Here is a 15653-nt window from a genome sequence, read left to right on the forward strand (position 1 = left end):
TTGAGTGGAGGTGGCCCTGACCTTTGGCAAATCTCCTATTGCTACTCAGTACCAGCTTGAGCTATCTTTACTACTCAAACCAACAGGACAATTTGCTGAGGCCTGGGAGTTCCTCCTTTCGAAGAATCCCTGATCTCCCAAACTTTGGTTAAGATCTAAGATTTATTGTGCTGTACAACTCCTTTTCAGTTTTCCTGCTTCCATGATGATGGAGAGCAGGAAACTCTTTTCTGGAGTTTCAGCTCACTTCCAACCGGGAAGGCAAGTTTGAGTTTTTTTCCTGCTCTTTGGATGGTAGCGAGCAGTCTTCAGTCTGTGCCCTTTTCCTAACTAAGTAGTTGAATTGGGGTTTTATCTTGGAACTTCTCCTTATGACTAAAAATTAAGATTAACAGTCAGCTGGTCTTAATTTCTTCTTACCATTAGAGCACTCAGTAATTGTATGAATTGTGTGATCATTTTTGTGTTTTGCTTAACTGGTTTTGTTTATTTGTTTCTGTTTTTGTTGTTTCAGTCTTTTTCCTATTAGGTTTGATCATCTCTACCTGACTTGGTCAAATCTGAAGGAAAGTTCCAAATTATGGGGAACAAATCCTCTGAATTGTCTACATTCCTGCAGCTGGGAAAAAAAAAAAAAGCCAGCAAAAGGAAGAAAAGAAAGATTTTGACTACTTGAGGGGCTTCATTTACATAACAAGGCCATCTTTTGCGAGCTAGGCCCAAACTGAAAGAACTATAGTGGCTGCCCCACAGTGTAGTTCAGTAGCTAAGGTTCTGCCTGTTTTCACCACAGCAGCCTGGGTTTGGTTCCTAAATCACGTCTTTTCTGGTTTAAATTTTGTCTTATTAATACTTTTGAAATATCAGCAGGTTGTCCCAGATAAAATATAGTTAAAAGAGATTTAAAAGGATTTTTAAGAACTCAGTGGTTAAAAGCTTAATTAAAAGCTGATATCCAAGATGTGTGTGTATGCATATAAGGCCTTTATGCTTTTTCTCTGTCCTAGGATCTCGTTTTTTGAGAAAAAGTTTTTTTCTTCTCAGTTGACTGAATTCTGTTTCCTCAAATTACTTTGGCCTGTCTCTCCTTCCTCTTGCCACCCTCTGCTGCATGAAGGATCTAAATAATTTCTAACAGCCCGGGATTCCTTCAAGAAAAGAGAGAAGGCCCCTCCTTTCTGGGGAGAAATCTCTGTTCTTCCATATGGATCCCCAGGAATATAAACAGACAAGTTCCTCTCCGATCTTAAACTGCTTGCCTTTGTATTGTTACCTGATTTTTTAAAAATTATATTATAGCAAACAAATATTTTTCTTTAAAGAGTGTTCTTATTAAAGGGAAATAATTTCTAATTCAAAGGTTATTTATGAAAAAAGACGAAAGATAATAGAGGTTAAAAGGAAAATAATTTTATATGAGTAAGAATTTGTACGGTAATTTTTTGTCTCGAAATAAAAATGACTGGTTATTTAAGAAAGAGGGATATTTAAGATAAAACAGAAAGTCCAAGTGTGGCCGGCCAGGTCTTACTAATCCAGGCCTTCATAACAACTGTTTCAGCACTGACCGAGGGATTAAGTTAAATATAAAAGCTGAAAGGGCCAGTGACCTTGTGCAAAGGCTGGACTGTAACAAAAGCCCACCAAGAATTTTGCCTAGGCCTTTCCTGGCCTTGAAACACGACAAGATAATGAAGGAATTCTTAACAGGATACGTTTAGGATTAAGCAAGTTTTATTGGGGATCTGAAGAAACTCCCCAGGCCTCCACAAAAGAGTTTACTAGGGTCTGAAGGAACTTCCCAATCCTCCATGATTTAGCAGGAGACAAGATAAGGGTAATCACCCCAGAACCTGGACCCATTTAGATTAAGTAAATTTACTCAGGCTCCAGAGGAAGGTCTTCAGGACTCAGATCTTAGTTATAGATGAAGAGAAGTTAATCACTTATGTCTTTAGATGAATGCATACTTACACATAGACATATAGCTTCGAAGGCATATAAGCTCTGGAAAACTTTGTAATTTTGAGTTGGTCTAGCAGTGTTTTCCAGGTCTTCTCCCTGTAACCAGTTACAGAAATAAAAACTCTCTTCCTCCTCAGTTCATCTGCATCTCATTATTGGGCCATGAGAAATAGCAGCCTGACCCTCAGTTTGGTCTGGGAACGTAGGCATCATAAATGGTCTGTGTAAGTCATAATAAACTTTGTAAGAGGAGAATTTATATAAAAAAAACTTTATATGATCAAGTTGGCTATAGTTAAAAGAAAATTATTTATAAACGTCTCTCTAGGCTGGGTGCGGTGGCTCACGCCTGTAATCCCAGCACTTTGGGAGGCCGAAACGGGTGGATCACGAGGTCAGGAGATCGAGACCATCCTGGCTAACACGGTGAAACCCCGTCCCTACTAAAAAATACAAAAAACTAGCCGGGGGAGGTGGCGGGCGCCTGTAGTCCCAGCTACTCGGGAGGCTGAGGCAGAAGAATGGCATAAACCCGGGAGGCGGAGCTTGCAGTGAGCCGAGATCCAGCCACTGCACTCCAGCCTGGGTGACAGAGCGAGACTCCGTCTCAAAAAAAAAAAAAAAAAAAAGGTCTCTCTAAAGATTAGGCTTTGATATTAAAATACCCTAATACACTAAAGAATTGGTTGGAACAACAAAATTTTCTTAAGGTATTGATTTACTCTTAATAAAATTACAAGAGATTTTTGTTAACCCTAAAATTTAACTTTTATTGTGTCTTACTGTTTTCAGTTTTCTCTCCCCTTTGAGAAGGCCTGAGATAATAATTCACTCCAACTTTTTTATCAGCTCCTCTAACTTTTTATCCTCACTTTCTAAATGCTGTTGTGACCTAATGCTAAAAATGTTTTATCTTAAAGATTTAAAGGAAATGTTTTCTTCCAATATAACATTCTGTGCTCTTAGCTTTTCTTAATATGTCTAATGGCTTACAAAATTGAAAACCTGGCTGGGTACCATGGCTCATGCCTGTAATCCCAGCACTTTGGGAGGCCGTGGTGGGCAGATCACTTGAGGCCAGGGATTCTAGACCAGCCTGGCCAACATGGCAAAACCCCATCTCTAATTGAAATACAAAAAATTAGCCAGGTACAGTGGTGTGCACCTGTAATCCCAGCTACTCAGGAGGCTGAGGCAGGAGAATCACTTGAACCTAGGAGGTGAAGGCTGCAGTGAGCCAAGATTGCACCACTGCACTCCAGCCTGAGTGACAGAATGAGACTCCATCTCAAAAAAAGAAAAAGACAAAAGAAACCTTCACTTAGGACACACTCTTCCTATGTCTGATTAATTCAAGTACCTTTTTTTCATTAGTTTTGACTTGCAGGTTATCTAAATGGACTCCCCACAGGGAACAGCAGTCACACTGCAAAAGGGTTTATTTTTGGGGTTTTTGCCATTTGGTAATTGGACTAACAAACAGATTTTATGCTTTATTGAAATAATTCCTACATCATTATCAAGTTTTGATTTGCTTAGGAAAACTGAGATTAATTTTGTTTTTAATTAAGGCAATTACCTCCATGTAACTTTCTGTATTACTTTTAAAATCCTTGTGCTATTGAGTTACAGGGTTTTGACTCCTGGATGCAAAAAGGACCAAGTTCTGCTGAATCTTAAACACTGACAGCAGTTAAAGGCTCATCTTCAGACTCAGGAGATGATAACAATAAAAATAAACTGCATTCATAAAACACAGAGCCAGAAATTAAAACTATTCAAACCCTCTAGGCTCAGAGACTATTGAAGAAAAGGTGGGTGTGTGAGATTGTAAGGGCTAATTTTGAGAGAGAAAATTATATCAGAGTTTCTCTATAGATTAAACATTAATAATCAAAGAAACACTGATGCAAGACCAGCATCTGGGCCCCTGTATCACATTAACAAGATTTTTCTTGGAGTATTAACCTACTCTTTAAAAAATTAGAAAAGTTTATAAAAAGGTTTAGGGAAATTATATCTTCTGGTCAAGATGATTAAAATTTAATAGATTTGTTTATAAGACTTGAGGCAGATTTAACTGGCCTCATGCTGTCTTTGTTAGTACTTATTGTTTGGGAAATTAAGTCTCCTCTCTCAAAGAATAAGGCTTTTGCCTTTTAAAAAAAAATGTGAATTATCACTTTGGCTGAATGAATGATTTATTTTACAATGTCCTGTGATCCCATTTATGATATCAAGTGTTTTAAACTGTTTTTATATTTGACAAACTTTCCAAAATCAAGTTCTAAATTCCTTTTAATTTTTGATATTAGGTCCCCTGAAGTCCAGAAGAGACATGTTTTGCTTATTCGGTATCATAAAATCATACAAGAAGCATCATCAAATATGAAATGGTGTTTAACCTTCTTTGGATTATATTTATATAAATGTGTTATTAGTATGTGTTCCAAAATTACATGAGATTCCTGTGATTCTGATATATCTTAGTATATGTTATCAGTAGTAATCATATTATGTCAAATTGTTGTATGCCACAGGAGTAACCAAATTTCCTTGTAAATTGTGTCTTTAACCATGACTGTTCTAAGATTTTCATTATCCACAATTGTGGTTTTACTTTGGTCTGTTTATAGAGTGGTTTATAATCAGCTGTAGAACTCTGAGGAGTACTCTTAAATATGAGTTTCTGATAATATCAGAGATTGTGCCATTGGAATAAAGAGGAAAACTTCCAGAACTCTCAGGGAAAGTTGATGTATTCATGAAAGTTGTTGATCAACTATTGAGAAGAACAGGAGTTAATTTCTTGGACTGAACTAATGGAAGATTGAAATAATTACAATAATCCTTTATGACTTTTTATTTAAAAATTTGCCAATTCTTTTTGTTTTATTTTTCAGATTTAAGAAAATTTTCTCTTCTTTTAAGCTATGTACAGCTTTTAACAATTGAGTAAATTATACTCTAGTGAGCAAAATTTAAAACATCATTTCTTTACCTCATTTCCCCGAAATTTGGAAATTGTTTGTAAGTATTCTTAATTTATGGCAATATAGTTATTTATATAAGCTCAATAAGAAACTGTTTTCTTTTATAACAGGATGTAATTGGAGATACCAGTTAGTTTACCAATGCTTTGACTGGAATGACATATATTCAGACTGCCCTGAGAAAATAAGGCTAACTTTTAGAGCCACTAAAAACCCGTTGGAAACACTGGCCTTATACGTTGTTAGTTACAGGGTCCTGCCCTGTGGTAAGTAAAGAGTGTCACTTTCTGACATCCCTGGGAACCCGAAGGTTTTTTGGAGACCTCAAAAACAAAGTAATTCATTCCATTTATACAGGTATCTGCAGGCACAGATAAATCCGTGACTGGACTTATGGCTTTAAAAAAAGGCCTTACATCAGATTCCTTATGGAAAAGCTTCCAGCAAAGCCAAATTTTTTAAAAAGAGAGCCTATATGGCAAATGATTATTTTTGCTGCACTTTATGTAAATAATCAAGCCAATAATAAGACTAAAACTTACTTTACAAATGAATTGGTCCTACTACGATTTTGTCTTTAATTAAATGGGGGAATTGGAGAGAGAAAAATCATGTTTCAAAATAAACTGTAGTACACCTGTTATTGGATTCTAACCTTGTCAAGTGTTTTTCAACTTTTATTATATTCTACAATTTGGACTGAATTCTAAAATATTTCCTGGCTACAAGTTTCCAAAATAATGTTTTCATTTTTTTCTTCTTTCCTTTCCTTTTTCTGCTCATTTTTCCTGATTTTAAATACTGAAGCTAGACAACATAAACTTCAGAAGAAAATCACAGCAACCTATCTCTATATAAACAAATTTTATGCCTACCTACTGATGTATGGACTTGAGTAATATGGCCAAATCAGTTTTCCAGGATTGTTCTCTCTTTTTAAAAAATATTTGTTATTTCTTCATCTTTCTTCTGCTTCCTTTCTCTATCCTTCACCTATTTTTTCTTTGTAGAATGTGAGACTTCATAACTGGCTAAAAATGAGTTTTCCTACAACATGGGGACCTACCTATCTAGGAATAGGCCATCCCAGTCATGAGACATCAGACAAAACCTGAGATCAGAGACTCATTTTCTTCTAAAATGCATTTTCTGAAAGAGTTTAAAAGAAAAAATGGGGAGGTTGGTCCAATGGTAGTGGGTTATCAGAACTTATTAACATTAGTGTCACTAAAGTTGGTATATGACCCTGCCACTGCTAAATTTGACTGGCTTTTTAAAAAGTGGCGGTGAGAATTGTGAAAAGAAAATAAATTTACTATGCCAAAGGAAAAATATTAAGCTGAAAGCTGAGTCATGCAAGCAACTACCTTTCCTTTTGTTCCTAAGTAGATAGCTACAGATAAAAGGTTAAATATTTCCACAGGTAGCTACTTTATGTTCATCTTATCTTATGTAACGTGTCAATTTACTTGCTGAGTGTGAGACCAATACATAATTACTATTCCCTTGCCTTCTCCTTTTCTCTTACAATATGTGGATTACTATACTCTCCCTCTTTCCTCTCTAGCCCACTTTTCTCCTTTAAATATTGAAATCCTGAAAGTCATCTTTGGAGAAAGGCACAGACTTGTCTCCCAGGCACATCTTTCACCTTGGCAAAATAAACTTCTAAGTTGATTCAGAGCTTTATCAGATATTTTTTTTTGTTTTCATTTCTTACTTTCATTTTCTAGGACCTGATTCTTAAATTTATTTGACAGTATTGAACACCTAGTTTATGCAAGGACTTATATACTAAAAATTACCCAAGAGTGTCTCTGATTCTGAGCTTTTTATTTTTTTATGACTTTTATTTTTTTTTCTTTTTTGAGACGGAGTTTTGCTCTTGTTGCCCAGCTGGAGTGCAGAGGCGCAATCTCAGCTAACTGCAACCTCCACCTTCCAGGTTCAAGCAATTCTTCTGCCTCAGCCTCCCGAGTAGCTGGGATTACAGGTGCCACCATGCCTAGCTAATTTTTGTATTTTTAGTAGAGACAAGGTTTCACCATGTTGTCCAGGCTGGTCTCTAACTCCTAACCTCAGGTGATCCACCCACCTCGGCCCGCCAAAGTGCTGGGATTGCAGGCGTGAGCCACTGCACCTGACCAACATTTTTTTAAAGGAAATGATACACTTCTAATAGCTGTAAACAAGTTAAACTTAGTCATCCAGGTGTAATGTTACTGAAAATAGCAGAGTAGGGAACTCTAAAATCCTGTCTCTCCACAAAAGCAATAAACAACCTGCAAAAACTGTTAAGAATCAAATTTTTTGGAACTCTGGGAATCTATTAAAAATCAACATTAACAAGCAGGAGAGTGCTTACTGAAGAAAGACACTGCTGAATTTTGGTAAAAGTGCTGTAGCATTATAACTTACCTGCTTACCATGCCCCATCATCAGCTTGGTAGCAGCTCAGACAGCAGTTCACATTCCAGATGCAGGTTGCTGGCATCAGAGGGAGAAATACGGACTTATTCTCAAGGAATCATGGCGGTGTGTTTTGATCGTCTGGGCTCCCTGAAGGCTTGGCACAAGGACTTGCTTTTCTTTTACCTGGCTCAAACTTTCTCCAAGTCATAAGCAATTTCTGAGTGGTGTTTGTTGAAAGCATGTAAAAGCAAATATATTAGCCTTAGCCACCTGAGACAAAGGATGACAGTTGGAGCAAGCAACAAGCAGCAAGAAAAGTCTGGGAAGAAAGAGGTTACATATGGAGATACTTGGGGAAATGATGACTTTGGAAAGCTTCTGTATATATGAAGAAATCCAGAAGGTCACATACATTCCCAGGCTGGACACATGCCCAGAGACACCTGAAAAGACTCTAATCTCTAACATCTATCTAACTTTTAGGCTCCATACGAGGGAGTGAAGGTTAAGGCAGAGTTTTAAACAACCTGGCTAAGCATTGAAGGAGTTCCCCATGCAAAGCCAACCTGCAAAGACTGGGAGAGTATTTTACACTTTTGGCTCTCAGTATTTCAGGAAATCTCTTCAAATCACTAGCTAACCACTAAGCTAAAACAACAAAACTTCAGTGGCCAACCACAAGGAATATAGCTTTAACAAAAATTGTTTAGAGAAGTGTCTAAACCATTGAAGTGTTAAACAACAACAAACTACAACAAGCAGCAATAACAAACTCTGGAGAGGGAGGAGAATCTGATTTCCAAAGTTGTCATATTATGCAAAACCTCCACTTCTCCACAAAATGTTATGACACATGCAAAGAAGCAAGAAATGATGGCCTATTCACAGGAAAATAAGAAATGTATAGAAACAGTCCCTGAAGAAGCCCAAACACTGGACTTACCAGACAAAGACTTTAAATCAACTGTCTTAACATATGTTCAAAGAGTTAAAGGGGAACCATGGACAAAGAACTAAAGGAAACCAGAAGAATGATGTGTCACCTTATAGAGAATATCAATAAAGCTATAGAAATTATAAGAAACAACCTAATAGAAATTCTGAAGCTGAAAAATACAGTTACTGCAATGAAAAATTAATTAGAGTGGTTCAACAGCAGAATAAAGAATAAGCAAACTTGAAGGAAGGTTAATTGAGATCTATTGTATGAAGCAAAAAGAATAAAGAAGAATTAACAAAGATAAATAATTCCTGGAGATTCAACGTACAACATGGTAATGACAGTTAACAACATTGTATTGTATAGTGATAATTTGTTAAGAGGATAGATTTTAAATCTAATTACATACATTTACAATGGTAACTATGTAGAGGTACTGGATATGTTTATTAGTTTGGTTGTGATCATTTCACAATGTACACATATGAAAACATCAAATTGTACACTTTAAATATATATAATATTTATATGTAAATGATGTCTCAATAAAGCTGTTTTTAAAAAAAATGAACCAATCCTCAGAGAACTATGGGACAGCATCAAGCATACCAACATATATATAATGGGAGTCCCAGAAGGAGAAGAAAGAAAGGACCAGAAAATATATTTGAAGAAATCATGGTTAAAAACGCTCCCAATTTGATGAAAGACATGAATCTACACATTCAAGAAGCTAAGTGAACTATATAGGCTGGTGCAAAAGTAATTACAGTTTTGCCATTACTTTCAATAGCAAAAACCACAATTACTTTTGCACCAATATTACACAAGTAGGGTAAATGCATAGAGATTCACACTGAGATGCATTGTATTCAAATTGTCAAAAGTCACAAAGAGAATCTTGAAAGCAAGAAGAGAGAAGAGGCTCATCACTTACAAAAGATTCTTAATAAGATTAGCAGTTGGTTTTTCTTCAGATACTGCAGATGCCAAAAAGACAGTAGAATAAATATTTAAGATGCTGAAAGAGAAAAAACATACAAAAAAACCTAGCTAGGTGTGGTGGCTCATGCCTGTAATCCTGACACTTTGGGAGACTGATGTGGGAAGATCACTTGAGTCCAGGCAACATGGCAAGACCCAATCTCTACAAAAAATAGAAAAATTAGCCAGACATGGTGGCTACATATATAAATATAAAGTATTATTGTATTTTTGGCTTGTAACTCCTGTTTTTTTCTACATAATTTAAAAGACAAATGTGTAATCATTATAAACCTATGTTAATTGTCACACAATATATGAAGATGTAATTTGTGGCAATAACAATATAAGGAGAGGACAAAGCTGTATAGGAGCAGAATTTTTATATACTATTGAAAGTAAGTTGGTATAAATTTAAACTAGAGTGCTACAAATTTAAGATGACAATTGTAATTCCTAGAGTAACAATGAAGAAAATAACAAAAAAGATAATGAGAAAAAGAAAAGAGAAGAAATCAAATTGATACACTTTTTTTTTTTTTGAGACAGAGTCTCATTCTGTTGCCCAGGTTGGAGTGCAGTAGCCACAATCTCAGCTCACTGCAAACTCCACCTCCCAGGTTCAAGCGATTCTCCTCCTGCTTCAGCCTCCCAAGAAGCTTGGATTATAGGCATGTGCCACCATGCTTGGCTAATTTTTATACAAAATGATACACTTAAAAATATCAATTAAACACAAAAGAAGGCAGTATTGCAGGAATTGAAAAATGAAAAATATATAATCCATATATAAAACAAATCCCAAAATGGCAGAAGTAAATTCTTCCTTATCAGTAATTATTTTAAGTATAAATGTATTATTTAATTAAAAGGGAGAAATCAGTAGAATGAATTTTTAAAATATGAGCCAACTGTGTACTATCTACAAGAGACTCACTTTAGATCCAAAGGCACAAGAGGTAGACAATGAATAGATAGGAAACATATATTACATGGAAATAGTAACCAAGACAGAGCTGGGGTGACTGTCCTAATATCTGACAAAAAAATCAAAAATTGTTACAAAGGACAAAGAATGATATTATATGTTTATGTTATATGTTATGAAAAAGTCAATCCATCAAGAAGTTAGAATAATTATAAACATAGATGTGTAACAGTGTGAGCCCCATAATATATATGAAACAAAAATTACCAAAATTAAAAAGAGAAACGGGCAGTTTTATAATAATAGTTGAAGACTTCAGCACCCCATTTTCACTAATGGATTACTGAGCTATAGAGCAACTAGATAGAAGATTAATAAGGAAATAGAGGACTTAAGTATCACTGTAAACCAACTAGACCTAACAGACATATGTAGAACACTTCACCCAACAACAGCAGATGATGCATGCTTCTCAAGTGCACATGAAATATTCTTCAAGGTATGTTAGGCTGCAAAATAATCTTCAATAAGTATAAAAAGGCTGAAATAACACAAAGCATCTCTCTGGCCACAATGAAATGAAAGCAGAAGGCAATAACAGAAGGAAAACTGAAAATTTTGAGGGGTGGAGCAAGATGGCCGAATAGGAACAGCTCCAGTCTCCAACTCCCAGCGCCAGCGACACAGAAGACCGGTGATTTCTGCATTTTCAACTGAGGTACTGGGTTCATCTCACTGGGGAGTGCCGGACGATCGGTGCTGGTCAGCTGCTGCAGCCCGATCAGCGAGAGCTGAAGCAGGGCGAGGCATCGCCTCACCTGGGAAGCGCAAGGGGGAAGGGAATCCCTTTTCCTAGCCAGGGGAACTGAGACACACAACACCTGGAAAATCGGGTAACTCCCACCCCAATATTGCGCTTTAAGCAAACAGGCACACCAGGAGATCATATCCCACACCTGGCCGGGAGGGTCCCACGCCCACGGAGCCTCCCTCATTGCTAGCACAGCAGTCTGTGATCTACCGGCAAGGCAGCAGCGAGGCTGGGGGAGGGGCGCCCGCCATTGCTGAGGCTTAAGTAGGTAAACAAAGCTGCTGGGAAGCTCCAACTGGGTGGAGCTCACAGCAGCTCAAGGAAACCTGCCTGTCTCTGTAGACTCCACCTCTGGGGACAGGGCACAGCTACACAACAACAACAACAACAACAAAGCAGCAGAAACCTCTGCAGACGCAAACGACTCTGTCTGACAGCTTTGAAGAGAGCAGTGGATCTCCCAACACGGAGGCTGAGATCTGAGAACGGACAGACTGCCTGCTCAAGTGGGTTCCTGACCCCTGAGTAGCCTAACTGGGAGACATCCCCCACTAGGGGCAGTCTGACACCCCACACCTCACAGGGTGGAGTACACCCCTGAGAGGAAGCTTCCAAAGCAAGAATCAGACAGGTACACTCGCTGTTCAGAAATATTCTATCTTCTGCAGCCTCTGCGGCTGATACCCAGGCAAACAGGGTCTGGAGTGGACCTCAAGCAATCTCCAACAGACCTACAGCTGAGGGTCCTGACTGTTAGAAGGAAAACTATCAAACAGGAAGGACACCTACACCAAAACCCCATCAATACATCGCCATCATCAAAGACCAGAGGCAGATAAAACCACAAAGATGGGGAAAAAGCAGGGCAGAAAAGCTGGAAATTCAAAAAATAAGAGCCCATCTCCCCGGCAAAGGAGTGCAGCTCATCGCCAGCAACGGATCAAAGCTGGACGGAGAATGACTTTGACGAGATGAGAGAAGAAGGCTTCAGTCCATCAAATTTCTCAGAGCTAAAGGAGGAATTACGTACCCAGCGCAAAGAAACTAAAAATCTTGAAAAAAAAGTGGAAGAATTGACGGCTAGAATAATTAATGCAGAGAAGGTAATAAACGAAATGAAAGAGATGAAAACCATGACACGAGAAATACGTGACAAATGCACAAGCTTCAGTAACCGACTCGATCAACTGGAAGAAAGAGTATCAGCGATTGAGGATCAAATGAATGAAATGAAGCGAGAAGAGAAACCAAAAGAAAAAAGAAGAAAAAGAAATGAACAAAGCCTGCAAGAAGTATGGGATTATGTAAAAAGACCAAATCTACGTCTGATTGGGGTGCCTGAAAGTGAGGGGGAAAATGGAACCAAGTTGGAAAACACTCTTCAGGATATCATCCAGGAGAACTTCCCCAACCTAGTAGGGCAGGCCAACATTCAAATCCAGGAAATAAAGAGAATGCCACAAAGATACTCCTCGAGAAGAGCAACTCCAAGACACATAATTGCCAGATTCACCAAAGTTGAAATGAAGGAAAAAATCTTAAGGGCAGCCAGAGAGAAAGGTCGGGTTACCCACAAAGGGAAGCCCATCAGACTCACAGCAGATCTCTCGGCAGAAACTCTCCAAGCCAGAAGAGAGTGGGGGCCAATATTCAACATTCTTAAAGAAAAGAATTTTCAACCCAGAATTTCATATCCAGCCAAACTAAGTTTCATAAGTGAAGGAGAAATAAAATCCTTTACAGATAAGCAAATGCTTAGAGATTTTGTCACCACTAGGCCTGCCTTACAAGAGACCCTGAAGGAAGCACTCAACATGGAAAGGAACAACCGGTACCAGCCATTGCAAAAACATGCCAAAATGTAAAGACCATCGAGGCTAGGAAGAAACTGCATCAACTAACGAGCAAAATAACCAGTTAATATCATAATGGCAGGATCAAGTTCACACATAACAATCTTAACCTTAAATGTAAATGGACTAAATGCTCTAATTAAAAGACACAGACTGGCAAACTGGATAAAGAGTCAAGACCCATCAGTCTGCTGTATTCAGGAGACCCATCTCACACGCAGAGATATACATAGGCTCAAAATAAAGGGATGGAGGAAGATTTACCAAGCAAATGGAGAACAAAAAAAAGCAGGGGTTGCAATACTAGTCTCTGATAAAACAGACTTTAAACCATCAAAGATCAAAAGAGACAAAGAAGGCCATCACATAATGGTAAAGGGATCAATTCAACAGGAAGAGCTAACTCTCCTAAATATATATGCACCCAATACAGGAGCACCCAGATTCATAAAGCAAGTCCTTAAGAGACTTACAAAGAGACTTAGACTCCCATACAATAATAATGGGAGACTTCAACACTCCACTGTCAACATTAGACAGATCAACAAGACAGAAAGTTAACAAGGATATCCAGGAATTGAACTCATCTCTGCAGCAAGCAGACCTAATAGACATCTATAGAACTCTCCACCCCAAATCAACAGAATATACATTCTTCTCAGCACCACATCGTACTTACTCCAAAATTGACCATATAATTGGAAGTAAAGCACTCCTCAGCAAATGTACAAGAACAGAAATTATAACAAACTGTCTCTCAGACCACAATGCAATCAAACTAGAACTCAGGACTAAGAAACTCAATCAAAACCGCTCAACTACATGGAAACTGAACAATCTGCTCCTGAATGACTACTGGGTACATAACGAAATGAAGGCAGAAATAAAGATGTTCTTCGAAACCAATGAGAACAAAGATACAACATACCAGAATCTCTGGGACACATTTAAAGCAGTGTGTAGAGGGAAATTTATAGCACTAAATGCCCACAAGAGAAAGCAGGAAAGATCAAAAATTGACACTCTAATATCGCAATTAAAAGAACTAGAGAAGCAAGAGCAAACACATTCCAAAGCTAGCAGAAGGCAAGAAATAACTAAGATCAGAGCAGAACTGAAGGAGATAGAGACACAAAAAACCCTCCAAAAAATCAATGAATCCAGGAGTTGGTTTTTTGAAAAGATCAACAAAATTGACAGACCACTAGCAAGACTAATAAAGAAGAAAAGAGAGAAGAATCAAATCGACGCAATTAAAAATGATAAAGGGGATATCACCACCGACCCCACAGAAATACAAACTACCATCAGAGAATACTATAAACACCTCTACGCAAATAAACTGGAAAACCTAGAAGAAATGGATAATTTCCTGGACACTTACACTCTTCCAAGACTAAACCAGGAAGAAGTTGAATCCCTGAATAGACCAATAGTAGGCTCTGAAATTGAGGCAATAATTAATAGCCTACCAACCAAAAAAAGTCCAGGACCAGATGGATTCACAGCTGAATTCTACCAGAGGTATAAGGAGGAGTTGGTACCATTCCTTCTGAAACTATTCCAATCAATAGAAAAAGAGGGAATCCTCCCTAACTCATTTTATGAGGCCAACCTCATCCTGATACCAAAGCCTGGCAGAGACACAACAAAAAAAGAGAATTTTAGACCAATATCCCTGATGAACATCGATGCAAAAATCCTCAATAAAATACTGGCAAACCGGATTCAACAACACATCAAAAAGCTTATCCACCATGATCAAGTGGGCTTCATCCCTGGGATGCAAGGCTGGTTCAACATTCGCAAATCAATAAACATAATCCAGCATATAAACAGAACCAAAGACAAGAACCACATGATTATCTCAATAGATGCAGAAAAGGCTTTTGACAAAATTCAACAGCCCTTCATGCTAAAAACGCTCAATAAATTCGGTATTGATGGAACGTACCTCAAAATAATAAGAGCTATTTATGACAAACCCACAGCCAATATCATACTGAATGGGCAAAAACTGGAAAAATTCCCTTTGAAAACTGGCACAAGACAGGGATGCCCTCTCTCACCACTCCTATTCAACATAGTGTTGGAAGTTCTGGCTAGGGCAATTAGGCAAGAGAAAGAAATCAAGGGTATTCAGTTAGGAAAAGAAGAAGTCAAATTGTCCCTGTTTGCAGATGACATGATTGTATATTTAGAAAACCCCATTGTCTCAGCCCAAAATCTCCTTAAGCTGATAAGCAACTTCAGCAAAGTCTCAGGATACAAAATTAATGTGCAAAAATCAAAAGCATTCTTATACACCAATAACAGACAAACACAGAGCCAAATCATGAATGAACTTCCATTCACAATTGCTTCAAAGAGAATAAAATACCTAGGAATCCAACTTACAAGGGATGTAAAGGACCTCTTCAAGGAGAACTACAAACCACTGCTCAGTGAAATTAAAGAGGACACAAACAAATGGAAGAACATACCATGCTCATGGATAGGAAGAATCAATATCGTGAAAATGGCCATACTGCCCAAGGTAATTTATAGATTCAATGCCATCCCCATCAAGCTACCAATGAGTTTCTTCACAGAATTGGAAAAAACTGCTTTAAAGTTCATATGGAACCAAAAAAGAGCCCGCATCTCCAAGACAATCCTAAGTCAAAAGAACAAAGCTGGAGGCATCACGCTACCTGACTTCAAACTATACTACAAGGCTACAGTAACCAAAACAGCATGGTACTGGTACCAAAACAGAGATATAGAC

The sequence above is a fragment of the Theropithecus gelada genome, chromosome 10, assembly GCF_003255815.1.
Source record: "Theropithecus gelada isolate Dixy chromosome 10, Tgel_1.0, whole genome shotgun sequence".
NCBI classification, from domain to species: Eukaryota; Metazoa; Chordata; class Mammalia; order Primates; family Cercopithecidae; genus Theropithecus; species Theropithecus gelada.